Source organism: Diabrotica undecimpunctata, chromosome 3 (assembly GCF_040954645.1).
Source record: "Diabrotica undecimpunctata isolate CICGRU chromosome 3, icDiaUnde3, whole genome shotgun sequence".
NCBI classification, from domain to species: Eukaryota; Metazoa; Arthropoda; class Insecta; order Coleoptera; family Chrysomelidae; genus Diabrotica; species Diabrotica undecimpunctata.
Window position 1 is genome coordinate 88,920,749 of NC_092805.1, and position 27,017 is coordinate 88,947,765.

The 27,017-nt window shown below is 34.8% G+C and overlaps 1 protein-coding gene across 9 annotated transcripts in view; it reads left to right on the forward strand.

Moving 5' to 3' along the window:
- LOC140437027 (uncharacterized) overlaps nt 1-27,017 on the forward strand; it is a 559,923-nt gene that overhangs the window by 399,455 nt on the left and 133,451 nt on the right. Inside the window, exon 5 of one of the 9 annotated variants that reach the window (XR_011950342.1) lies at nt 11,011-11,064. The exons of the other annotated variants lie outside the window; for them this stretch is intronic. The gene's annotated coding sequence lies outside the window, so the exon portion shown is untranslated. Of the gene's footprint in view, nt 1-11,010; nt 11,065-27,017 lie in introns of those variants that run through there. 9 annotated transcript variants of the gene reach the window in all.

Here is a 27,017-nt window from a genome sequence, read left to right on the forward strand (position 1 = left end):
AAGTTTGATTACCTACGTTATAAACGTAGTAGTCATGTAGTAGGATCTTGAGCTATAAATAAATTTGCAACTGTCAAATTTAGAATCATCAAATCTAAGTTGAAATTATTTTCATCAAGTTGAATCATCAAATCTTGACCAATTCATCCTGCATAATGCAATTAAATTAGAAAAAGGAATTTAGAACAAAATAGGATTAGGATATATATATATATATATATATATATATATATATATAAATATATGTCTTCCATTCAGTTTTATTTATAGCTAGGATGGCTCTTCGTATAAATATAGACATTATGATCAAAAGATGTTTAAATATTTTGTAAATGACAGGAACAGACTACGAACACAACCAACTCTCAGCTCATAATTCATCTTATCGTCAACTCCCATATTTGAAGTTTTGATTAACCACAATTTGATAAACCTTTATTACCAGTATGGGAGGGGACTTGGCGACCCCAGCTCCCTTTCGGCTACAGAATTGATTGCCGAAGCGAATACAAAAGGAACAAGATATTCCTGGAAATAATTTCCTTCGAAAAATATTTTCATCCGCATGGAAATTAATGTCTGAGTTGCGAATGGCAAAAAGTTCCCCTAAATTAGTCGTTTTATGGTTTGTTGCTTATGAAATGACAATTCAAACTTTTTGGAAGGGGACGAATTGTCGATATACAAAAATCGTCGTGAAACTTTGTTGGATGGTGATTATAGTGATTTTTGGTAAGGACGAGGGAGAATCTTCTGTTGGAAAGTTTGAATGAAACATTTTGTAACCACTTTTATATTTGTCCTAAACAACGTAGGTTTTTGATTTCAGTATATTGTTGATTACTAGAAATGAAAGTATAAATAGATACGCACGTCGACATTTTAACCGAATTGGACACATTTTACAAACATTTTCTTTTCATTATAATTCATAAATAAATTTTATTACAAACAATACCCATATTGGGCTATTATTTGAGTGGTTACAGAAAATCCACTTTTGATTCTTTTTGAAGACCTTGTCAATTTTAATAAATTTTACTTCCTCCCTACTCTAACCATTGGACGAAGTTGTCATTTTTTCGAGCAGGGGAAATGTATTTTACCTCAAAGTGATATTCTATAACATCGATCTTGTGTTACTACAATTTTATAATATTGTTGTGAATTTATTAATTGTTATGTCTTTAATTTATAATGTCTTTACTAATTTATTATATTGTTCCTACTTTAATTTATTAAAAGGCACGATCATTTATATAAGTTTATTTATCACTACATATACAATAATTTATTAGTAGGCGAGCGTAACAATAATACCACGAGCGCGAATCTTCTTTATTAACTAACTGTTTTCAAAATAAAAGTTCCCTTATATTTATACGAAAACAGCTGCTTTAGAATCCCATGGATTTTGACATCAATTGACCTGGTTTCGCCTCGAATGGACAGGCCTAATTCCGGAAGATTCGAATGGAACCAGTTTTTTTTATTACTTGGAGTTTATGCCAGCTATTCGAAAGGTCTCGTATATTCTAAAACAGAACAGCATTAGTCATAATATAATACGGTTATTTTAGGCCAGGATAATTATCGTAACATTGCCCCCCTCTTAAAAGATGGTTCCTCCTGGAACCTTGTCGGGACTGGAACCGGAACTGTATGCTGGTATCGGCAACTGGACCCTCTTTTACAACTTCCAGTTGTATAAAAATGACAAGGGACGGTTTTCTCTCCGCACCAGTAACTATGCGGATTGCAACAGACTAACACCTGGACTTCGGTGTCTTTAAAGATCTCCTCCACCATATTTCGGATCACCCTCCAATCTAATTGGCGGCACTCCAACTTTGGCATGGCTAACTTTTGCACGTCGGACTCTAGTACGTGCTCTCTCAATTGAAGTAAAGCTTCCCACACATCTCGGTAGGTAGGTTGGTCACGGGCAGTGTCTTTTGTTACCAGGTAGAAAAGGTAACGTGCTGCATCTTGGAGTTTCAAGGTTTTACCGGGAGCTGGCACCTGGCATTGAAGTTCTGCAACTCGACCAAACTTCCTTCGAAAGACGGATGCCAACCCTGGTGCGTCTTTGATACTGGCCGGGATGGTAAGGGCCAGCGAGTAGTCATCGGGGAGCGCGAGTAGATCTTGCTTTTCTTCAGTGGTAACACCATGTCTTGCTTTACCGGTACCTCCATAGGCACCCATGAATTCCTCAAACGTGAGGTCAGACACGTCTTGGACTTGGTTTACTTCCACTTCTTCATCTACGTCGTGGTCACCTTCGAAAGACGCCAGCCGGTTATGGTGTACTATCATCGGCTTTCCCCTCGGAATCTTGCTTATTCGGTAGATGACATCGTTGATCTTCTCCATGATGAGGTATGGACCTTCCCAAAACTGCTGCAATTTGGGAGAACAACCTTTTCGCTTCTTGGGATTATACAGCCAGACTTTATCGTTCTTCTTAAAGCAACCCTTTTCGGCTTGTGTATCGTACCGTTTCTTCATTCGGTCGCTAGCGATCTGAAGGTGGGAACGGACCAACTCATGTATATCGTCCATTTTTCTTCGTAATTCGATCACATAATCCTCACCTGCTACATCTTCTCCAGGTCGACACCCAAATTCTAGATCACAAGGTAGTCGCATTTCGCGTCCGAATAGGACTCTGGCTGGTGTCTGACCTGTTGATTCGTTAACAGCAGATCTGTAGGCCATTGTGAAGAACGGAAGGTATTGGTCCCAATCTCGCTGATGATCGGACACCATCTTCGTCAAATACTTGCCGACTGTCCTATTCATCCGCTCTACCATACCATCAGATTGCGGATGATATGCTGTAGTTCTTGTTTTCTTCATGCCTAGTCTATCACATATTCCTTGGAATAGATCGCTTTCGAAGTTCCTGCCTTGGTCACTATGTATCTCCAAAGGCACTCCAAATCGGCTGATATATTCTTGGATCAACTTATCTGCAACGGTGGCGGCCTTCTGGTCGGGAAGTGCGTAAATCTCGACCCACTTAGTAAAGTAATCCATTACTACCAACATGTACTTGCCTCCATTTTCACTTTCTGGAAATGGTCCAGCGATGTCCAAAGCTATTCTTTCAAACGGGCTTCCAACATTATATTGTCTCATAGGAGCTCTCCTTTTCCGGTGAGGCCCGTTACTCGTAGCACAAATAGTACATTTCTTACACCAGTCTTTTACGTCGTCGGAACTGTTCATCCAATAAAACCGTTCCCGAATTCGCTGAAGGGTTTTCCTTACACCAAAATGCCCTCCCGATGGACTGTCGTGTAACTGACGAAGTACTTCGGCTATTCTGCTCTTTGGGATCACCAACTGTCTTCTCTTCTCTGAACCGTCATCATTTTCCAGGACTCGTTTAAGCAAGCCATCTTCCATGATAAATGAGTCCCACTGGGCCCAATACGTCTTAACTACTGAGCATAGGTTTGATATTTCTTGCCAAGGTGGTCGACGGTTTTCCTCTTTCCATTTTCGAATTTTCTGTATAACTGGATCTCTTTCTTGTTCTTCTCTGATCTTAATAGGCGCCCAGTCGTCGTTGACCATCGTTGTTCTTAGCACTGCTGCTTCCTTGGATTCCGTTTTGTTGCAGTGGGAACACTCTACTGGGCATGGCCTTCTGGAAAGAGAATCAGCGTTTCTATGGCTAACTCCGGCCCGGTGCTCAATCTTAAAATCGTATTCTTGGAGTCGTTCGATCCACCTGGCTATCTGACCCTCTGGATTCTTAAACTGCATCAACCACTTAAGGGCGGCATGGTCGGTTCGGATTAGAAACTTTCTGCCATAGAGGTATTGATAGAAGTGCTCTACTGATTTAACTACTGCTAGAAGTTCTCTCCTCGTGACGCAATAATTCCGCTCAGGTTTTGAAAGAACTTTACTAAAATATCCGAGGACTCGTTCCTGTCCTCCTTGAATCTGAGACAGCACTCCTCCAATTCCCACATTACTTGCATCTGTATCCAAGATGAACTCTCCTTCTGGCAGTGGATACCCTAAAATTGGTGCTGTTATTAAATGCTTTTTCAAGGTCTCAAAGGCATTTTGGCAGTCTGTATCCCAGCGGTAATCTCTTGCTTCCTCCGTAAGTCGCGTTAATGGCTTAGCGATATCTGCAAACTTCTTAATAAACCTCCGGTAGTAAGTACATAGTCCAAGAAAACTTCTCACTTGATGTTTGTCAGTTGGTTTTGGCCATTCCTTAATGGAATCGATTTTTCCTTTATCCACGGCCACTCCTTCTTTACTAACTATATGACCCAGATAATTGACTTTACCTTGAAATAGCTGGCACTTCTTGGGGTTTAACATCAATTGGGCAGCTTTAAGTCGATTAAAAACGTTTTCTAAATTCTTCAGATGTTCTTCGAATGTCTCCCCCAAGACGATTATGTCATCCAAATAAACCAGGCATGTTTTCCAAGATAACCCTCTCAACACATTTTCCATAAGCCTCTCAAATGTCGCAGGAGCATTACAGAGTCCAAATGGCATAACGTTGAATTGCCACAATCCAGATCCTGTGGTGAAGGCTGTCTTTTCTTTATCTACTGGGTCCATTTCTACCTGCCAGTATCCAGACTTCAAATCCAAAGTAGAAAACAATTTACTTCCAGCCAATGTGTCCAATGTGTCATCGATCCGAGGCAGAGGATAACTATCTTTCTTGGTAACGTTGTTCAGCAAACGGTAATCCACACAGAACCTCGTCGTTCCGTCTTTCTTCTTAACCAGGACCACCGGAGAGACCCATGGGCTCGTAGAAGGTTCTATCACCCCGTCTTTCTTCATTTCCTGAACAATCGTTTCAGCTTCCTCTCTCTTCGCCTGTGGTAATCGTCGAGCTGTTTGACGAATTGGCTTAGCATTACCAGTATCAATTTTATGCTTAACAACGGTAGTTCTTCCCGTCTTTCCTCCTTTCGGTACGAAAATATCACGATACTGCCGAAGAAATTCCCTTAATTTCCTTTTCTCCATCTGATTTAGAGACTGTCCTGCAACTGCAACCATTTGGTCGAATTTGTCGTTGGAATTATCAGATGTTGTCGCCTGACGGATTATGGATGTCACAGGTACACAAGTTCCTACCTTTGTCTCTTTCTTGATGGTCACTGGGTAGTCGTTGACATTGATAAGTCTCACAGGAATTTCTTTAGCCGAAGTCACCAATTCCTTTCCAATTATGATTCCACGGCCAACCTCATCGTCGTGGTTCCAAGGCTCCATCATAACAGGTGTCCCTTCGTCTACAATTCCCTGTAGTCGCGCTACTATGATCGTTTCGCTTCTCGCAGGCACGACTGTATCTTCTGTAATGGCTGCTTGCACAGTGTTGTCATTATGTGGATGGAGAAATACCTCCTCGTTGCCAACTTTGATTACCTTATTCTTAAAATCCAATTGGAATCCATGCATATTCATTACGTCCATTCCTAATATAACATCCTCTTCGATGTCAGCAACTATAACAGTATGGACAAACTTTTCTGTCCCAATTCCCAATTGTACCTGGATTTCTCCATGAATGTTGGCATTTTCACCTGTAGCGGTCCGAAGTCGCAACCTCGTTGGTAACAGTTTCTTTCGGCTGTTTATAACTGTCGGGCGTATAATGGTTCTGGTCGCTCCGGTATCCACCAACAACGTATGCTTTTTACCATTTATGTCTCCATCTACATATACACTATCTTCACGACATTTCAAAGAAGCTATTAGTATGAGAGGGTCTTTGGAAGAGTTCCGGGTCGAAGCTGCCTCCCTAAGGTTGACTCGTTCTGGTTTTCCTGATGGTGAGTTTCTTGATTTTATGGTCTTCTTTTTCTTGCATGTCATGCTTTTCATCAAATTAAAGAGCTGGTCAAGTTTATCTTCGTCTCCTTCCTCTTTTACAGTCCTAACTTTACTGTACCCGCCAGAGGCCTGCGTAGCTGACTCGTATTCGAGGGCGGCGGATAAGACATCAACCAGCGTTTTGTGACGAGCTAATCGCAGTGTTCTCTGCATTTCATGATCACGAAGACCATCAATAAACGTTTGAACGGCCAATTTTTCCATCATGTCTTCGGGAGCTGTTGGATAAGCATATCGTACTAATCTGGCAATATCTACCTCATATTCTTGAAGAGCCTCATCTTTCTTCTGTCTACGATTTTTAAGCTGTGACTGATATACATGCTCCAAATGTTCGTGGCCATATCGCATATTTAACCTCTTCTTCAGTTGTTCGAAATCATCGGTCTCCTCTACGGCTATGGTCTGAAGCACATCTAAGGCATCTCCTCGAAGAGCGATAGTCAGGTTTACAGCCTTTTCTTTTTCAGACCATCCATTCGCTCTTGCGGCTGATTCGAACTGTTTCATGTAGTTGTTCCATGATGATTTTCCGTCGAAAGTTGGGACTTTAACATGAATAGAACCTCCACTTCCTTCAAATTTCGGCCGTGTCTCCAACTTACATTTCGTCTCGTCTTCTTTTATCTCCACTGTAATTGAATTGTTTCCTCTCTCTGCTGTCCCGGTTTCCTCCATCTTCTTTTCCATCTCTTTCCATATCTTTTCTTCGAAGGCCAACATATCGGCAGCAACTTGGTTTTTTAACGAAGATATTCTATCGTCCAGGGCAGACATCTCAGAAGTGACTTTAGAGATTTCCGAAGAGATGTTAGCAGAGACTTTGCTTTCCAGAGAAGAAATCTCGTTAGAAACTTTGCTTTCTAAAGAAGCGATGTCGCCGGATACTTTGGCTACATCAGAAGAAACTTTCGAAATATCGTCAGAAACTTTGTTCTCCAATTTCGAAATCGACGAGATGACAGCATCATGTTTGTCTTCAAATATATAAGTCTCTGGATCTAGTCCTTCTTCTAGCAAAGCGTTCTTTAGTCGTTGGACTAACTCAGCCTTTTTTCCGGTGGAAGATAATTCTCTGTCTTCAAGATGTCTTCTTAAATTAGTCACTGTCAGCTCATAAATCGAAGCCATTTTCACAATTTATTTTATATTCACTTGTATTATTATTATAAGTCTAATTTATGTTCGATCTCACTCTGACACCATTTGTTGTGAATTTATTAATTGTTATGTCTTTAATTTATAATGTCTTTACTAATTTATTATATTGTTCCTACTTTAATTTATTAAAAGGCACGATCATTTATATAAGTTTATTTATCACTACATATACAATAATTTATTAGTAGGCGAGCGTAACAATAATACCACGAGCGCGAATCTTCTTTATTAACTAACTGTTTTCAAAATAAAAGTTCCCTTATATTTATACGAAAACAGCTGCTTTAGAATCCCATGGATTTTGACATCAATTGACCTGGTTTCGCCTCGAATGGACAGGCCTAATTCCGGAAGATTCGAATGGAACCAGTTTTTTTTATTACTTGGAGTTTATGCCAGCTATTCGAAAGGTCTCGTATATTCTAAAACAGAACAGCATTAGTCATAATATAATACGGTTATTTTAGGCCAGGATAATTATCGTAACAATATAATATGATTTTTAAGAATCTAAAGATTTTTACACCTAGATTGGTAGCTAGTGACTCCTTAAGATGTAAGTAGTCTCCACAACTTTATTAATTTTACAGTCAAAATTTTACCTTATGTTTGTATCATTTTAACGCGGAAATCCTTCTAGGTTTTACTGTTGGATATTCCGAATGGATCGACAACGTTTTGAAGATATTTGTAATCTTTTTGTTACATTTTAAATATTTTAATAATCAAATATACCATCATTCATCAGAAGTCTTTACTTCTTTGTAAGTTTTTTTAAACTATGGTATACAGCCAACCACTAAGATTTTCCTTTTATTTCTACTACACTAGATATTAAAGTATTTGTAATAACTAGGTACTTACCACCAATCCAATCGTCCGTATTCAATATCATGTTAAATATAAAAAAACTGAAAAACTGGGATAAGGATAACGGAATAAATAGCCTTTGTCGTTACGAGAAATAGTAGGGCACGATTTCTGTCACTGATGGAAGCACAAAAGATCCAAAAAACTGATTGTCAATGTATAAAACCTAATTAGAACTGTAAGTAACTCTATCCAAAAGTCGATCTCAACTCTATCCAAAGGTCGATCTTAACTTTTTCCAGCACAGTACTTCTTCATGTACCATGTCCGTTCAGAACGTTGGTTACCATCATAGCTATCTTAATTTTATTCACTGCCACCCTAAATAGCTTGATCACCATGACCATATCAACCTCGTAAGTTCTTCAACCATGAAGTCTTTCTTCGTCCTGGGTTTTTCTTGCTATTTTCCCATGCATAATATTTTGCAACAATCTATATTTGGGACCTCTCATTACATGTCCGAAGTACTCCAGGTTTCTCTTGATGCAGAGCACGATAGTCATTTATTCCTCAAAAAAAAATTATAAAAACCATTTAAAACGGCTTCAGCCTTTAAAAATAAAAAAGGCTAATGCCAAAAAAAATATTAACAAAATAATAAACAGAGTTAGAGAGACTTCACACTACAGAACGTCAAGTGAATGTCCCATTACCTAGAATAATGACATGACTCGTATTTTTTAAGAAGTAGTATCCACAGTATAAAGTTACGTGTGGGGAGGGGGTAATGGAATGTCTGGGGAGTATTGGAATTGTGAAGGTCCCTCTCTACATAGCTGACACAGTTGTCAACTCTCCTGATTGTAAGACATGGATGTCCGAATAATCTTTACGAACATGCATGCCTCTTGGGTCAGAGTTTACTACTATGCGTGCACGCGTGCCTCGCCTCATGTGTTTGTTGCTCTTTGACGTATCGTAGTTGTCGTTATAGGTATAATATTTTCTGTCTCTGTCCCATTTGAAAGTATAGCATCAAATCTTATGTTTTTAACTTCCTCGACGTTCAACGCTGTATAAATGGATCACTTATTATAGTAATCATGACCCTAAAATTTCCATTCTTTTTTTATCCAGTAAAATTGCTAAGATCTTTTATTCAATTTTATTTTATTTTAGTCCTATAGTTCTAAATATGGTATTTTAGTTAACGAATATTTCTATAGTTTGTTTTTTGCAATTATTGTTCCACTTACATCTTTTTTAATAATTTTCCATTGTAAGAGGATCAAAGCCGACCGTAATTATTAACAATTGAGAGCATTTCGCCCTAATTTCTTTAATCGTTTCTATTATTTGTTTAGTTTTATTGATTACGACAGGTTTGATGAATGGATATACACCGAATAGTCCTTATAAGTTACTCTAATTAAACTCTAAAAAGAAGCTATAGAATCCTGATAGATTTTCATATCCCGGCAATTAATAGAAAAATTAATTAAATCGGCAGTTGTACAAAAGGGTTGTGTTGCCTACAGGGCCGGCAGATTTCATTACGTAGTAATAATATTTTTCATTTTAAAATATCGAAAAGAGGTCAGTGGCGGTCGAAAACCAATAAGGGTTAGTTGAAGGACGTAATTAGTAATAACCGATCAAATTGGGCCTTGGTTTTCGTTAGGGTGATTTGATATTAACGTTTGTTAATCGATAACGATATTAATTTGTGTGACAAAAAATAAAAAAAGAAACTATTTGACAAAAATAACAATCGTGCACAGAGTATTTTAAGCTTATAGATCATCGATTATATCACGTTTTGTAAGGAAGAAAATATCATCTATACATATAACTTGCCGCTCTTGATATATAGATGGCTCAAATAACAAATCAATTGATCATTTAGAAGGTACTAGTCGTCATAACAATTAGAGGCATTTGAAATGTGATGCTGCCGACGTATGTTAAGGGTCATATATACACCACAACTGTTAAGAGGCTAAGAAAAGACAAAAAAATTATTAACACTGTAAAGAATAGAAAATTGGCTACTTCGGCCATATTATGAGTAATAGTAAATAATGACTTCTACAGTTCATTCTACAAGTCAAGATTGAGGGCAAGAGAGACCTTGGACGCAGACGTATATCCTGGCTGGCCAATCTTAGGAAATAGACTGGTCTAACGTTAACTGATATTTCGAGCTGCTGTGAATAGAATAATATGGGTCAATATGGTCGCCAATATCACTAGAAGGTAAGCACTTTTAGAAGAATAAGTAAAGAGTTAAGACGTGGTTAAAGGCTATCCAAATTTGAGCTCAATTTGAACCTTAGTTAGTTTAGAACTTACATTGTAATGTAAGGAAACAAAATCTTACGAAATCTTAATAAATTCATAGTAAATTGATTTACATGCGTTTGAATTGAAATTAGGTAAATACCTAACGTGATACTAGTAAAAAATTAAGAAACAAGAAAGTGCAAACTGTTACTGTACATTATTAAATATTTAACGAAGAACGTAGATACAAAGCGATCATATTTCAATCCAGTGAGTAGTATAGCTGACCCTCGTAATATAAGTCTCGATCGCGACCTGCGTCAATTGTAAGCACGTTAAAGTTAAAGTAAAGTGTAATAAAGTAGAGCAGTACCTAAATGTCAACCTAAATCTAAGTTGGGATATTGTATGGAAGCCCAATGCCACATGGCGATCTAGTGCCAGTCCAACTTCACAACATACTTTTAAGAGAAGTGAAGGTTTTACTTCTCTTTGTGCAATTTTCAAAACAATGGAAAAATATAAAATGTCGTATGCTAACTTTAAACGCGGTGGAAGAGACGCAAATGACGTTGAACACAATTTTTACACCAATTTAGTATATTTATATAATAGTAGCTCTGTCCAGACTTCAAAGGCTTAATTGTTAGTTAAGTGTCGATATTTATGAATAAGGTCGAATTTTGCCTAAAAATTGTTGTATTAGTTATGCTCGGTATCTACTTATTGAATAAAGAGTAGTATAATGTCAAAAAGAGCTGTTGAAAAATTTACGAATTGTTAAAGTGTCTGTTGGTATATAATATTCAATAAAACCAAGAGGCCACCTTATTTTTTTCTTTTTTTTTTTTGTTATAGAGGGAATCACCCACACCTCAGTTTGATTAAAATTGAACTAAAAACGGAACGGTAAGGGCATGAAATATCTATTGTGTAACGTTTTTTGTCTGTTATTATTTGTTTGTAAAATCATTTGTTTAAAAGATGCAGTCAATTTTTATACCTTATTTTAATTCGTAAACTACCAATTAACAAATAAAACTATTAATAATATATGTTTATTTGTTATATATCTTCTATGGAATCAGTTAGATAAATAATTATTGAGGTCTATAAGATATATAAAAAGTAAAAGGTAAGTTCATGTAACCTTCTGACTTAGGTCTAGTCCTAGGGTTTTCAGGTCGCGCAAGCTCCCCTAACATGACTTAACGACCACTTACGTAACTGGAACCGACAGTTTTACGTGCCCTCTGAAGCACGTCGGCAAGTTGAATGATAAATTAAAAATTTTCTTGATGTCAGTGCCAGAAATCAAACCTGAGCTCTCTAACTTGTTAAGTCAGTAAAATAGTTGCGCTAAGACGCTACTATAAGACATTTCCAAAATATATCTGATAGGTTCCAAGAAAAGGACTTGATATTAAAACAATCGATTTTTATTTTATGTTTCATAAACAAAAAAAGGTGCAAATTGTACAAGATAGTTATCAAGAATGTCCATTATAATATAATAATGATCATTTATACTGCCAAATCCCATCACGACTTTGTACGACCTTGGGAGACCCACCTTTCAGGCCACGACTGATCTTTTTTCCCATTTTGATTTATTTATACTTTTATACTCTATATACCTATATGTATAATGTAATATTTTTGTCTTGTTAATCTAGTATCGTTTACTTGTAATTTTGTTTTATGTTTATATTCATACCAAATTCGAAAGACCTCCTTGGTAGACAAGTAAGCAGGGCAGATCTAACAAGCTTTTCGCTCTGTGGCTGGTGGGTGTGAATACAGGTCACGGGAATTTTTCATTTAAATAAGAAGAAAAATTCTCGTATCTATCGGATCTGTACTCATTTGGATATACTAAACGAATTTTTGTTAAGACAAAGAAGCTGACTTTGGTTAACAGGGCATTTACTCAACAAACACAGTACACGAAGATTTTGGTAAATGAATCTATCTATATAAGGATTTTTACAGCTGTCGCCGCCTTCCTTCTTTCAGCCAACGTCTCCAGTCCTTTCTGTTCTGCCATTGTCCATCTCTAAGGTCTCGTCTTTCCATGGCCTCGTCCACTTCATCCCTCCATGATCTTCGGGGTCTACCTCTTTTCCTCCTTCCTATTGGGCTCCAATCCGAAATCTTTGCTATCCACCTTGTATGATCTGTTCTTCTCACATGTCCATACCAAATTAAATGTTTTTCTTCGATGTAGCTGAGTATGTTTTGTTCTACTGCCATTCTTCGTTTTATCTCCTCATTTCTGATGCGATCCATTTTTGTCACTCTGCAGCTTCTTCTCATGAACTCCATTTCAATTGCTGTGATTTTGGACCTGTTTCGTTTATTTATTACCCAATTCTCTGCTCCATAGGTCATTATACTGCGTACCAAGGTGTTATAAATTCTCTTCTTTGTATTTCTGGTAATCTGTCTATCCCACAGTACCCCGTTGATTTGTTTAATACATGTTCTTGTCTGTACTAATCTGCTGGTTATCTCTTGATAGGTGGTTTCATTTTTTGAGAGTATGAATCCTAAATATTTGAATTTGTCAGTGCCGTTAATTTCCCTATTATCGTCCATTTCCAAGTTTCTCACTGGTTCTTGCTCTGTTGTTAAATATTCGGTCTTTTCTAGATTTATTTCCAGTCCATTTTTTGTGTATTTCTTTTCTAATTTTCGGAGCATATAGCACAGATCTTCTTCATCTTGAGCCGTTACCACTTGGTCATCTGCAAAGCTTAATGTATACAAGAAGTTGTCCTGGATTGATATTCCCATCCCTTCACATTTCCTTTTTCATGGTTTTAATATTTGTTCGAGGAATATCTTGAACAGTGTCAGAGATGTAGAGCATCCTGCAATAAGCCTTTTGTGGTCTTAAATTCGTTGGAGTATTTATTGCCGGTTTTAACTCTTACCTTGTTGTTGTTGTAAGGTTTTTTACGGCTTCTATTAACCTCTGAGTTATTCCGATTTCCTTCATCGTGTTCCATAGTTGTTTTCTGGGGACCGTGTCATATGCCTTTTTTAAACATATGAATGCCATGTGTACTGGTCTATTTTTTTCCATTTTTTTGACAAAATGGCAAAAAAAAAATGGCAAATGAATAAACTAATAGTAAATAAATAATTATGAAAGCAAAATTAAAAAGGTAGAAGTATGGTAGATCGGGGCAGGGCCCATTTAAAAGGTAGACGTAAATGTAAAAATTATACATGGTGTATATATATATATATATATATATATATATATATATATATATATATATATATATATATATATATATATATATATATATATATATATATATATAGAATCCGACGAATTCGTGGGATACCACGACATCCGACATTTTTGTAGTATTCGGCCCTGTATTTTATCGACACTATTAGAAAAAGCACCTAAAAAGGTGCCCTTTAGTGTTCTTCTGTAATTAATTAAATAAAGAGAATCAATTAAGTTTTCCAATGGTGTGGATTAAGGGTTTTATAATTGGAAAAGTATAATTAAACTTTCGACTGTTGTGTGCCTTAATGATTGGAGTCGACCTCAAAAAAGTGTGCCGAGAATAAATTGGTATAGTTTCCAAACTAAAATCCCGTATAACCACGACTAGAAATAATAATGGGACGGTTATCTCAATTGTGGAAAGTTATAATTATTTTCAGACGTCGACGCGGTAGTTCCATTGTTTTGATTGAAAAACACTCGGTGAACATTTTTTTAAAGTCAAAGCTAGCATTTTAATGGGGTAGGTTAGCATAATAATAGTTTTAGTGTATAATACAGCATTTAGTGCACGGAGAATCTACGGAATAGTTGTAAATGAAATATTTTAAAATTGTATAAGGAATTCAGTCACTGGAGTTCTGTTTCTGAAAAAAGTTTGCAAAAGATTCAAGCTTTTTTTGACAAAAAAAATATTAGATTGGTTGAATATTATATATTAGACTGAGTGTTTAGATATTTTATCTACAAATTGTGCATTGATTTTGAAATTTATCCAGTAGACAGGATGTTTAAATGTCGAAAAGCTTCAATTTTTATATGATTTTAAAAATAGAAAACAATTGAACCTGTCATTTCGAAAAGGGTATAAGTTACATTTTTTTTTAATATCACTTTTTGGTGCCATTTTATTTGTTAAAGCGTTTACATCTTTTCTGTGAAAATGGCACAATTTCATATACCACAAGGCAATATAAAAAGTCTTGGGAGTCCTGGACTTATGCTCCTTTCTAATAAAATGGAACAGACGTTGTAATTAATGTGAATGAAAAGAACCTGTGTTCTTTTCGAAATGACTATTGATTCAATTAGATTTTAGGCAGCTCGTCTGCATGTATCTGTGTTGTGTACCATTAAGTATATGGGGCTCTTATAGCTCTTGCTGCTTCCCGCACTTCAATCTCCACAATCGTTGGTATTGCCAGCCGTTTTCTTTATTCTCGAGGATTCACATGGCGTCTCGGATTGCATGATTCCAAGGTTTTCGGGGTCTTCCCCGTCTCTGTCTATTTGATGAAAGATTCGCTAAGATCCTTTTAGGCCTTCGCTTTCTCGGTCATTCTATAATTCATCTCTTCTAAAATAAATTCATAAAAAATCTCTTCTTGAGCGTTCTATAATTTCTTCGTTTCAGATATGGTCTAATCGAGAAATTCTGCAACACCTTCTTAGAAAATCCATTTCTAGCGCTTTAAGTCTATCCTTAGTCCTTTATGTTTGCCAAAATCCTGCGTGATATGTTGTGATGGATTCCACTCCGCTCCGATATAAGTCTAATTTTTTTAACATCCTTGTTTTTGGACCACAATAGGGAATTTAACTGTTGTATAGCTACTCATCCTTAAATAATTCTATTAAATATATCCTGTCCGCTGCTACCCTCTTCGGTTGTATCAGTTTCCAGGTATTTATATGCCTTACAATCGTTTATATTCCTATTTGAGAGTGTAATGTCTGGCTGTCCACCAATTACAAGATGCTCCGTTTTTGTATGTTTATTATCCACCCCCATTATGCTTGGTTATTTGAAAACAGTAAGATATATAGGCAGTCTTCTTCAATTTCAATTCTCATTGTCAAACACTTTTTTCTTCATTCCTTCTTCTTTTTCATGTACCATGCCCTTTCAGAACGTTGGTTACCATCATGTCTATCTTAATTTTATTTACCCTAATTAGCATGCTTGTATCAATACCATACCAATCTCGCAAGTTCTTCAACCATGAAGTCTTTCTTCGTCCTGGACTGTGTGTGCCTGCGATTTTCCCTTGCATAATATTTTATTATCATCATCATCATCTTGGTGCTACAGCCCTTAGAGGGCCTCGACCTTCTCAAGCTTTCTACACCATTCTATTCTGTCCCTCGCTTGCATTTTCCAGATGCCGACTCCGATCTTCTCGGCATCTTGTGTTACCCCGTCCATCCACCTCAGCTTTGGTCTACCCCGTCTTTTCATTCCCACGGGTTACGCTGTTAGAATCTTTTTTATCATGTTTGACTCAGGGGCCCGGGCTACATGTCCTGCCCACTGCAGGCGGTTTCGCTTAATTATAATGGTAATATCTTTACCACCAACGTATGCTTGTAGATATTCTGCAGTTCAAAGTTATATCTACGCCTCCATATTCCGTTCTCACAAACCGCTCCGAATATCTTGCGTAGCACCTTTCTTTCAAAAATGGATAGAGCGGATTCATCTGTTTTCGTTAGCGTCCATGCCTCTGATCCATATGTGAGAACGGGGACTATCAGTGTTCTATACAGCCTTATACGAGTTTTTTGAGACAGACGTTTGTTAGCTAAGTACTTTGATAGACCATGATAACACCTATTTGCAATTATTATTCGCCTTTTTATTTCCTCAGATGTGTTATTATTGGGGTTAACCGATGTCCCTAGATATATGAACTCTTTGACTGCTTCGAAGTTTTGGTCATTGATGATTAAATTTGTGTCAACATTTCCAGCTCTTGTGTTTGTGTTAGTCGCCATGAATTTGGTTTTATTTTGATTTATCTGTAACCCCATTCGTTCTGCTGCTGCTACTAGCTCGGTTAGGATTTCCGCAGTTCTCGCCCTAGTTCTTGTTATAATGTCCACGTCTTCTGCATATGCTAGAATTTGAACTGATCTATTAAATATTGTTCCCCTGCTATCTAAATTAGCGTCTCGTACAACTTTTTCTAAGGCGAAATTAAAAAGCTGACATGCCAGCGCATCTCCCTGCCTTAACCCCCTATGTATTTGAAATGGGGTTGACGAGTCGTTTTGAATTTTTACTGCTGATAGCATCTTCGCCATTGTCACTTTTATCAAACATATGAGTTTTTTTGGAATTCCTAACTCATTCATAGCGTTGTAAAGACTTGGTCTTAAGACACTGTCATATGCCGCTTTAAAATCGACAAAAATATGATACATATCTATGTTAAACTCTTGCGCTTTTTCGAGGATCTGTCGTAGTGTAAAGATCTAGTTAATGGTTGAACGTCCACGCCTGAATCCTGCCTGATATTCTCCTAGAAACATTTCAGTATAAGGCTTTAATCTCTCGTGCAAAATATTTGACAATATCTTATATGCTGTATTTAGGAGAGTTATTCCGCGGTAATTATTGCATTCCAGTTGGTTCCCCTTTTTGTGTAACGGGCAAATTAAGCCTAAGCTCCATTCTTCAGGCATTTGCTCCTCAGACCAAATTCTACAAACAATTTCTCGCATCACCTTGGTGAGCTGCTCTCCACCGTGCTTAAATAACTCTGCTGGGATGCCATCGCTACCTGGGGACCTATGGTTCCTTAGTTTTTCTATAGATATTTTCACTTCATCTACCGAGTTGGGCTCCACGAGTTCCTCATTTCGGTACTCCAGCTCTATATTGTTAGTGGGTTCCCCTTCCAGCAACTCTCGAAAGTGCTCTACCCATCGTAAAAGGATATCCTCTTTGTTGGTAAGTAAGTTACCTTCCTTATCATTACAATAGTTGATTCTTAGTTTGAATTCTTTTCTAATAATATTTATTTGATGATAGAACTTTCTTGTTTCTCCGTGACTCATATGGCTTTCGAGCCGTTCTAATATGTCATTTTCCGAGTCTCGTTTCTTTTTTCGGTGTATGCGTTTTTCCTCTCTCCTTAAGTTTTTGTATCTATCTATTGTTGTTCTAGTTTTTCGTTGTTGCATGGTCCTAAATGCCTCGTTCTTCTCATCTGTTATTTTTTTGCAGTCTTGGTCGAACCAGTCGTTTCTTTCTTGGGTTCGGGATATTCCCAATGTGCTTTCGGCTGCTAATTTCAGAGCCTCCTTGCAGTTGTTCCACATTTCCGTGCTTGACTGGTCGACTGCCCAGGTGTGTTCTAGGGTTTCTTTTATATGTGACTGGAACTCTTTCTCTTTGTTTTCATTTTTTAGCATATGTAAATTATATTTTACTTGTCTAGTGCCCTTTTCTTTCTTGGCATTGGAAATTCTTTGTCGTAACTTGGCCCTTACCATGAAATGGTCTGAGTCAGTATTTGCGCCTCTGTAACTTCTTACGTCCATTAGGTTTGTAAAGTGCCTTCTGTCAATTATAACATGGTCAATTTGATTTGTGGTGTGTCCATTTGGTGATATCCAAGTTGCTTTATGGATATTCTTATGATTAAAACATGTACTTCCCACAATTAAATCTTTGGAAGCTGCCATACTAATAAGCCTTAAACCATTGTCATTAGTAACGTCGTGAAGGCTGTGTTTACCAATATAATCTTGGTAGCATATCTCTTTTCCTATCTGGGCGTTCATGTCTCCAATGATTATTTTAATATCGTTTTTGGTTATCATATGCTCTTTCGAGATCTTCGTAGAATAGATCTTTAATTTCTTCGTCTTTTTCCTCGGTTGGCGCGTGCACGTTGATCAGGCATATGTTGAAAGATTTTCCTTTTATTCGAAGGATGCATAACCGATCATTTATGGCTTTAATATTTATAATATGGTATAATATTTTATAGCAATCTGTATTTGGGAGGTTTTCGCGAGGTTAATATCTAGGCCAGCCTTGGTATATTCTTCTTGTAGTTTCTTCATCATGTAGCTGAGGTCGTCTTGGTCTTGTGTAATCACTACTTACTCTCGAAAACAGAGTACCTATCTACAAGTGAAGAAGATATAGAAGATCTACAGATTAATGACAACGTAACAATCAAAGGAAAGGATAAATTCAAATACTTGGGGTTTATAATCGCGAAAAAGGCAACAACAGAGGAAGAAATTACACAAAGATTAGGACAAACAAGAACAGCAATGCGACAACTTAACTCAGAAATATACTCAGATAATGACGAAATAAAGCAAAGAACATCAATAGAAACAGACATACTAACATATATAGAACAAAAAGACTATATATATAGATATATATATATATATATATATATATATATATATATATATATATATATTTATATATATATATGTATATATATATATATATATATATATATATATATATATGTATATATATATATATATATATATATATATATATATATCTATATATATATATATATATATATATATATATATTTATATATATATATTTATATATATATATATATATGTATATATATATATATATATATATATATATATATATATATATGTATATATATATATATATATATATATATATATATATATATATATATATATATATATATATATATATATATATAGTACTTCAGCTTTCTCTTCTTGATGCTTTTTATAATAACATGATTTCTCTATCCCATTTCAAGAATTACTGAAAAAGTTCTAGAACGATGTATTTTATACATACCTTTGAACTAACTCTATACACGGATTAATATAACGAGGAGGAAATTATTATTTTACCGAGAAAGTCACAAATGACAGATGTCAATATCACCCAAGAGAAAAAAATTACTTTTAAACACTTTTTTTGGTTTTAATACTTTTTCATTCAAATACACATCGTTACAGAAAATTAAATGGTTTTATCGATTGGATATTGCGTTTTTATTAAAAAAAGGGATTTATAAACGCTGTAAAAAGTTTTAATATACATGAGTTGGCAACATCCTAAATAAAATCGTTCGAAGCGGATTATTCCGGTACAAAACATTGGGTTGCCAATTTTCTCAAAATTCCGAATCTACTCTAAAATCTTTTTTCCTAAAATCAGATAAAAATTTAAGCTGTTTACTATTGAAAGGATATTATTTTGTGTTGAATAATCCGGATCGTTGACAGCTTGAAGATCGAAGTGGAATAGAGGAGATAAAAATATATAAGCATTGGTGAAATTTATTGTGGCAAAAACTATCGGATTGACATGCTCTCAAGTGTTTGAGATGTAAAATTTGAAACAAAGGAATATTAGTTACCATAGTAATTGTTTTACGTTGATCAAATTTTGACTGGTTACAAATGTCATTAGGTTTTTTTAAAGGCATGACATTTAAATTTTAAAGTAAATTTATTAATTAAACTTGAAAATAAAAAAGTATTTTTTATTTCTTTTCTAACATTTTGGAACATTTCTCATGAAGTTCTATACGCGTTAAAAATAAAATATAGTGGGAAAAAATCTGGTGATCTTGGTGGTAAACGTTATTTAAATACTAATTTTCATCATTTGTTATTTAAATAATTCCTGATATCTACAGAAAATGCTGTCTTGCTGTAAAATAATTTTTCCTATTTGCTGATAAAACCATGTTGCCATTGTTTGGATTGTTCTTTGCGATATGTGCCGGGATATGAAATGGAGTTTCATAGGATTTTGGTTACACTAGTCCACTATGGGTTCTTGAATTAGAAGGCATTTTGCTTTAGAAGCTAATCAGATATAACATGTAAGCAAAACATCATCTCATTGATTCTGTACCATGAATAGGCTATCATCACAAAATACTTGTAAACTAAAAATTGTCAAGAAAAGTCGACAAAACAACTACTGGTGTTATATAACGGGGTGATCACTTGTGCTCGTACACCCACGAGCAGAATAATTCTATAATGATGGAAAATTGTCTATAGTGTAATCAGATATTATGAATTAACATTAGATTCCACTTCGAAGGACAATAAAGTGATAGGTATAAAAAATTAGCCTTCGAAATATTTCTAAACTCTACAAATCTGGGACATGTGCAAATAGACTGGAGACAACAAAGATTTTAGATAAGCTTTTGCATATATAGTTCCTGTACCAAGAAGTAACTTTAGGCATCATTGGGTACACAATCATATAAGGAGTGAAATTTTGTCTGCGGTCTTATGGATCAAACTGGCCTTATACATAAGTACCTTCTGAACCACCCAGTTTTTAAAATACATAACGAAATAGCCGATTCCAGTTGCGTTAACCCAGCTTTTCCCTGACTTCGGTTGGTGGTAACCCTTTTATACTTTATTACTAATATCAGTTCAATTTTTTCGTTGGTTACAATATCACACGACAACTTCACTTTTAATTGTTATCAACAATACTTTATTTAAATGTATGACATTGACAAAATTGCACTTATAATGTTCTTTGCTTGATTACATATATAAATTTAAATTTTATTTATGGAAACTGAACATTCTTCTTCTTCTTCTTCGTTTGTTTTTGGGTTTCGATTATATAATCATTTACCCAGTACATGTAAGGTTATGCTCGTCTTGCTCTAGGCAATGCACAACCAGGGATAAATTTCTACTTCTGTTTACTTTACTGCTAATTGACAACTGGGTGATACTGAAAGATCAGCTTTTTCATTTGTTTATCTTCTTCATTTGAGGTTACTTTTTACTGCTAATTGACAACTGGGTGATACTGAAAGATGAGCTTCTCCATTTATTTATTTTCTTCATTTAAGGTTACTGTTTACTGCTAATTGACAACTGGGTGATACTGAAAGATCAGCTTTTCCATTATTTGTTTATCTTCTTCATTTAAGGTTACTGTTTACTGCTAATTGACAACTGGGTGATACTGAAAGATTAGCTTTTCCATTTGTTTATTTTCTTCATTTAAGGTTAGATTAGACTTTTCTCGTTTGGGGGTAGCTTCCAAACATTGTCACATTAGGTATATGGGTAATGCTACCTTCGGTTAGGATTAAGGATTTTAAGGACGTACATTTTTGTATGTTAGGATATTTCCGGAACTGACATTATTCTTGTGACAATACGATTAATACGTGTAACAATTGACTGAATCATCTATTTACTCAGCTGTTGACGTTAAAGTAAGTGACAAAGACGACTGGTATCTACTGGCCGCGTAAATTTACAAGTTATTCAGAACGAAACAATCAGTAAGGCAATTAGTAAACAATTTAATATTTCACTATTAGAAATTCCTGTTTGCAATTTATTTCATTGGCAATTAATACAATATAAGTACACACATCAAAAGAAATGAAAGTCTTTTATTATTGGTTGGGCATATCTTATCACAATTATTTACTATATCGATTTGTGTATTTGTTGATTTTAAAAAAGGTAAATTTTTTGAAGTTTATGTATTTAACTTAAAAGTATATTCAGTACAATTTTGGCTGCAGGTGTATTTAGAATTTGTTGTTATTGTGGTTTTAACTAAGTAATATGCAAAGAAATAATCTTGATCGTGAAACACAGCTACCAGCCATAATAGGTATGATACAAAGTGGTATGAACATCCGCGACGTGGCAGAAACTATGTATTCTACCAAAAGTACTGTAGGACGGTTGTGACAGCGTTTTCAAGAAACTGATGATGTAAGGGAAACACAACAAAAGCAACACAACCGCATGACAGGTTGTGTTCGCCTTCAGGCAATAAGGTCTCTGCTCAAACTTTCCAGTATTATCCCGTGGGAATCACACAAGGAGATTAGAATGGACCGAAGAACACCAAATTTGGCAAGAAAGAGAATAGGCAAACATTCGTTTCACCGATAAATCCAGGTATGGTTTACGACCCGATTCGCGAAGGTTTAAGAAGTTGACAGATTTCAATTAGGAACTTTGATGGTTTGATGGCAGGAGTTTCAATAGGTTTTCGAACTGATCTCGTTTATATTTAAGGATTTTTATCGGCAAATATTGACCCTATTGTTCGTCCATATGCTGCAAAATTCGGAGAAAATTTTGCGCTGATGCCTACCATTGCACGTCCTCATGTTTCAAGAATGCTAGATACTGACAATTTGATAAGAAATATTCCAGATCGATGTCGAGCTGTCGATGTCGAGTCATGAATAACAGAGGTGGTTATACACTCTACTACTAAGAGCCTGCTTTTTAAATTTTAGTTGAAAATTTTGTTTATTTTTTTTTCAATTTTTTAAACCCTCTGTTGTTGTGTTATTCACAATTTATCGTTAAGCAGCGTCCAGATTTGTTGAATTTCAATATTTTTCAAATAATTTTTCAAATTACCATTTAATTATTGTTGGATTATTTTGTCCCCTAGACGATGTTGAGGTGTGTATTTGCCTTTTTCTTGTGAACTAGGTCTGTACAAATACGCAATTTGTCTCTAAATGCATGAAATAATTTTGGTTTTAGGAAAAGACTACTTCTACTCGTGATAATACCAGATAGTGCCTTATGACATAAATAAAAATCCTTTATAAAAGGTATAATAATATAAAACGAACCCTTTCCGACTACATCACACAACGTTTTTGGAATGGTTATTCCATCATCAGCTTTTACCTGAAATAAGTATTACCACATTAATTAAAACAAACGTGAAGGTAAAATTTTGACTAAGATTAGAGCAAATGTGGTTTAATACTTACTAGGTATATATGAGTAAAGCCACTAAATATACGGGTAAAAACCCTTTAAATATAGTTAAATTATTTTGAAGATACATTGTTGCCGATAATATTCTATGATGTTTAAGTTTTAGACGGGATTTACTTCATGGCAACGTAAGACTCCTAAACTGGGATTGCTGGCTTTGAGACGAAGTGACCACGGAAACCTGCAGTTGTATGCAACAACTGATCAAAATGACGTTTTAGGGCGAAGTCTGAACAAATCAATCAATGTAACCGGAAGTGTGTGTCTAATTGTGACTATAGCCAACATTGTGTACAATTGAATATATTAAAAGTTATTTACTTATAACAGTAGCAAACATCAATATGTTGGGATTACAATGTAATCTACCCTGAAGGCTTGTTAGAAAATTGTAGAAGAGGTAGTGTTATTGGCGGGATTAAGTTGGAGAAATGTTTTGATAGTAGGTAGGCAAACATCAATACATATATCTGATTAATCGATGATGAGCTGAAAAATTGATTAATAAGGCCCTATATGTTCCTGGAATTTGGATGACAGATATGTGTAATACGCTGGATTATTGATTATCAAATAATGATTGTATGTGTGGATTAAATAAATATATAGAAAACGAACAAAATAAATGATGCCATGTAATGCGAGTGGAATTAAAAACGAATATATGAATTAAATTAAATGTTATTGTAATGGTATATTACCTGAGTATGATTTAACTGTAGATGAATTCTGGAAAAATTTGCAGTTGTAGGAAAATGGTTTTAAGTTAACTTAGGTAACATTAAGGCCCTATATGGTAAAAACCAATATTTGGTACTTGAGAAATATAATGTATTTAAGTTTCTAAGTTAATGAATGTTACAAATATAGAGAGAGATGTGTCTGAGTTATGTATGGATTCGTGAAATAAAGAAAACCAGCAAAATTGATAAATAAAGGATGACTCTATTTAGCTAAAAGGACACGTTATGATTTTATATAGGTATTATGAGTCAGAGTAATAAGTGAAAAAGAGACCGAGATCTCCAGATATCTGACACCAAAACATCGGAAGAATGTGTGAAGAAACTGTAAGTAATATAATCTATCCATATAAAAAGCTAGGACGACAAGTCACACTGTTTGTCCGGTGGGGAAGCTATACCACCTAGGAAAGAAATCTGAATTACCAACTGACATTTCAATCTACTGAGTCAACCATATTTTCTTCTTGAGACGATACGTTTAATTAATAATAATATTAATTACATATTAATTTAATTAATAATAGGATTATTTAAGATAATATTTAATAACAAAATAATTTAAAGCTTTGTTAGTTTAGATTTAAACACCTAGTGCCGCCTAGGAAAGAAATGTGAACTACCAACTGATATGAATAAACTTATCTGACAGATAAAAAATAAAATATTTATTTGCCAAATAAAGTACCGCATAAGCAGGTATCTGGAAGATAAATTGTATTTATTGTAGTCTGTTATTATGTTGTAGGTCATCGGGAAATCAATAATATAACTTATATATTGTTGTTTATTAAGTCTTCATATAGGTTCAATCTTATAAAGAAAGTTTTTATGGGGGAAATTGTAAATCAGAGATACATCGTCTGGGATATTGATAGTGTTGTTATGTTCTTTCAAATGTTGAGAAAAAGTGGAAGTGTTTTCTCTTTTGATGTATTCAAGAGAGCATGAAGATAAATGATCTGCAGATTCTTCCTATTTGGGTAGCATCACAATCTGAATATTTTAGTTTTTAAACACCACTATGATTCAAGATATATCAAGACTTAATTAGATTTGATGGTCAGATCTCTGGAGAACGCGATCTCCTGTAAGGCTAAGTTTATTGATGATGTTAGGATTGCATCCTTTATTTATTGCTTTTTGTAGAAGGGCATTAAATTCTTTGTTGTAATTGAACTGAGATAGTGGAAAAGTCTTAGAAATAGACGAATTTCTTCCAGGAACTTGCAACTCTGCAATTCCTTCTATTGATTGATTATAATTTCGACGTTAAACGACAGTTCAACGCAGTTGATGCGACGTCTAGACTTCGTCAATCCACACATTTACCTAAGAATCCTCAGAAGTAGTTGAGCTTGTCTCAACTACTTCTTTTGCTCTAATGCTCTTTCAGTATTTTCAGCTATAAATACAGAATCAGTCTCCAGTATTTTCATGGTTTGACAAAGTTGTTTTATGGTCCTTTATTTGTGATTTGTTGAATGTCTACTTTGTTTTTTTATAAAAATACTAAGATACTGCTTCTACTTCTATTTCCATAATTATAATATCATCTGGTTGCATAAAAATACAAGAATAAATCTTTGTTTCCATTTCCTAAGGTAGTAACTTAGTGATATCTATATTGTGAGTTTGGACGCTGTAGTTCCTAGTCAATGAGTTAAATACGTGGTGGTTGCAGCATATTAGTTTTTCTCCCCTTAATTTTATCTAGTTATCTTTATAAATTACAATTTATTAATATTTAAAGATATTGATAGCTAACATATTGTATATTTATATTGACAAATTTAGCGTGGTCGAGCTCACTCTTAACTGTAGAAGTAGTATTTAAGAAAATACTGAGGTTACGGATTAAAACTAATCTTGAAGACGACTGCACAAAAGAAATCGAAGACTTGATTTCCTAAAAGTAAATTACTAGAAACCATGTCGTTCTATTCGTAGACTGTTTTCCGGACTACAAATAAATTTTGTTTGTTTGGCTTTTGTTTATTTATTTGGAGCTTTTCATAACTTTTCCTAAAGTATGTAGTGCAATATAAAGGCAGTCAAAACGTAGCTCATACCCAATAAATTAAGTATACCCGGATCTTTTATTACAAAACAAAATACTCGAGTTTTGATACCCGTAGATGAAATATTTCATAAAAGCATCTAGCCGCCTTTATGTCGGAAGCTAGACATATTTTCGGCATTGTTGACAAGAAATTACAAACATTTCTCGTTGCGTAAGAATATAAAACCGTCCTACTGGTTGTTCTAATAACGGAATCGACTCGGAAAACAAATATTTTTGTAATTGGGTCGATTTAACCAAAACAAACGTCAAATGTGGTTAAACTTTTGTTTGCATTGGGGTCCGTAAGGATTTTTCAGTTTATGTGTCTTGTTAATTAAAAATGTTACATTTGGTTGTTTGGTTTTAAAATTAAATTTTGGGGACACAGGTCAATACATTGTTTATTGAATTTGGATTACTTGCCATTTTGACCGCTTTCATGTATATTAGACAAATAATAACATTCCTGTAATCGTAGGGAAAATATTTTTGCTTGTTCAATAATTGTTTAATGTTCAAAAACAACCATGAAATTGTCAAACTTTAGGATTTTGAGGTTTATACACAGCTGTTTCCATAACTCACGATTTGTGTGTGAGATTATGGTTATTAAGATTTAAAAATATAATATATTAAAAAACTCTGTCTAATAAACAAAAACAAATATTTAACTGGTAAACAGGTTTTCCGAAGTTAGGAAATAGAAAACGACTAGGAAAAAATATTTACTTTAATCAAACTCCGGAAATATAACACCTACCGTTTTAAAAATCGTATTTGCAGCTTACTTAATAAGTATGTACTTTGATCAAATTACCTACATAATACCTACCAGTTTAAAAATCATATTTGCAGCTTACCAGTATGTAATTCATGACGAAGAGAACACGTAACACTGAATATGTTGGAACCTCTGCTTGATATCTAAAAAATACAGCATGAAAGTATCAACAAACAAGTTCTTAATTGCCTTTAAGACATTAATGTCCAGCTAGTGAGTCAAACTACTAAATAATAGAAGCATAATTTACGAATATGATAAATTTAGTCAACAAAATCTATAAATTTAAAAAGAAATGCCGAATAATAAACCAAAAGGTTATGCAAGGTAAAGTAGTAAAACAAAAAAAAATTAATTACTATTTAAATAGGAATAAGCCACAATTAAAGGTTAAAATACGTTTATTGACGTTTCAATTTCCACTTCGGAAATCGTTCTCAAAATACAAACATTAGT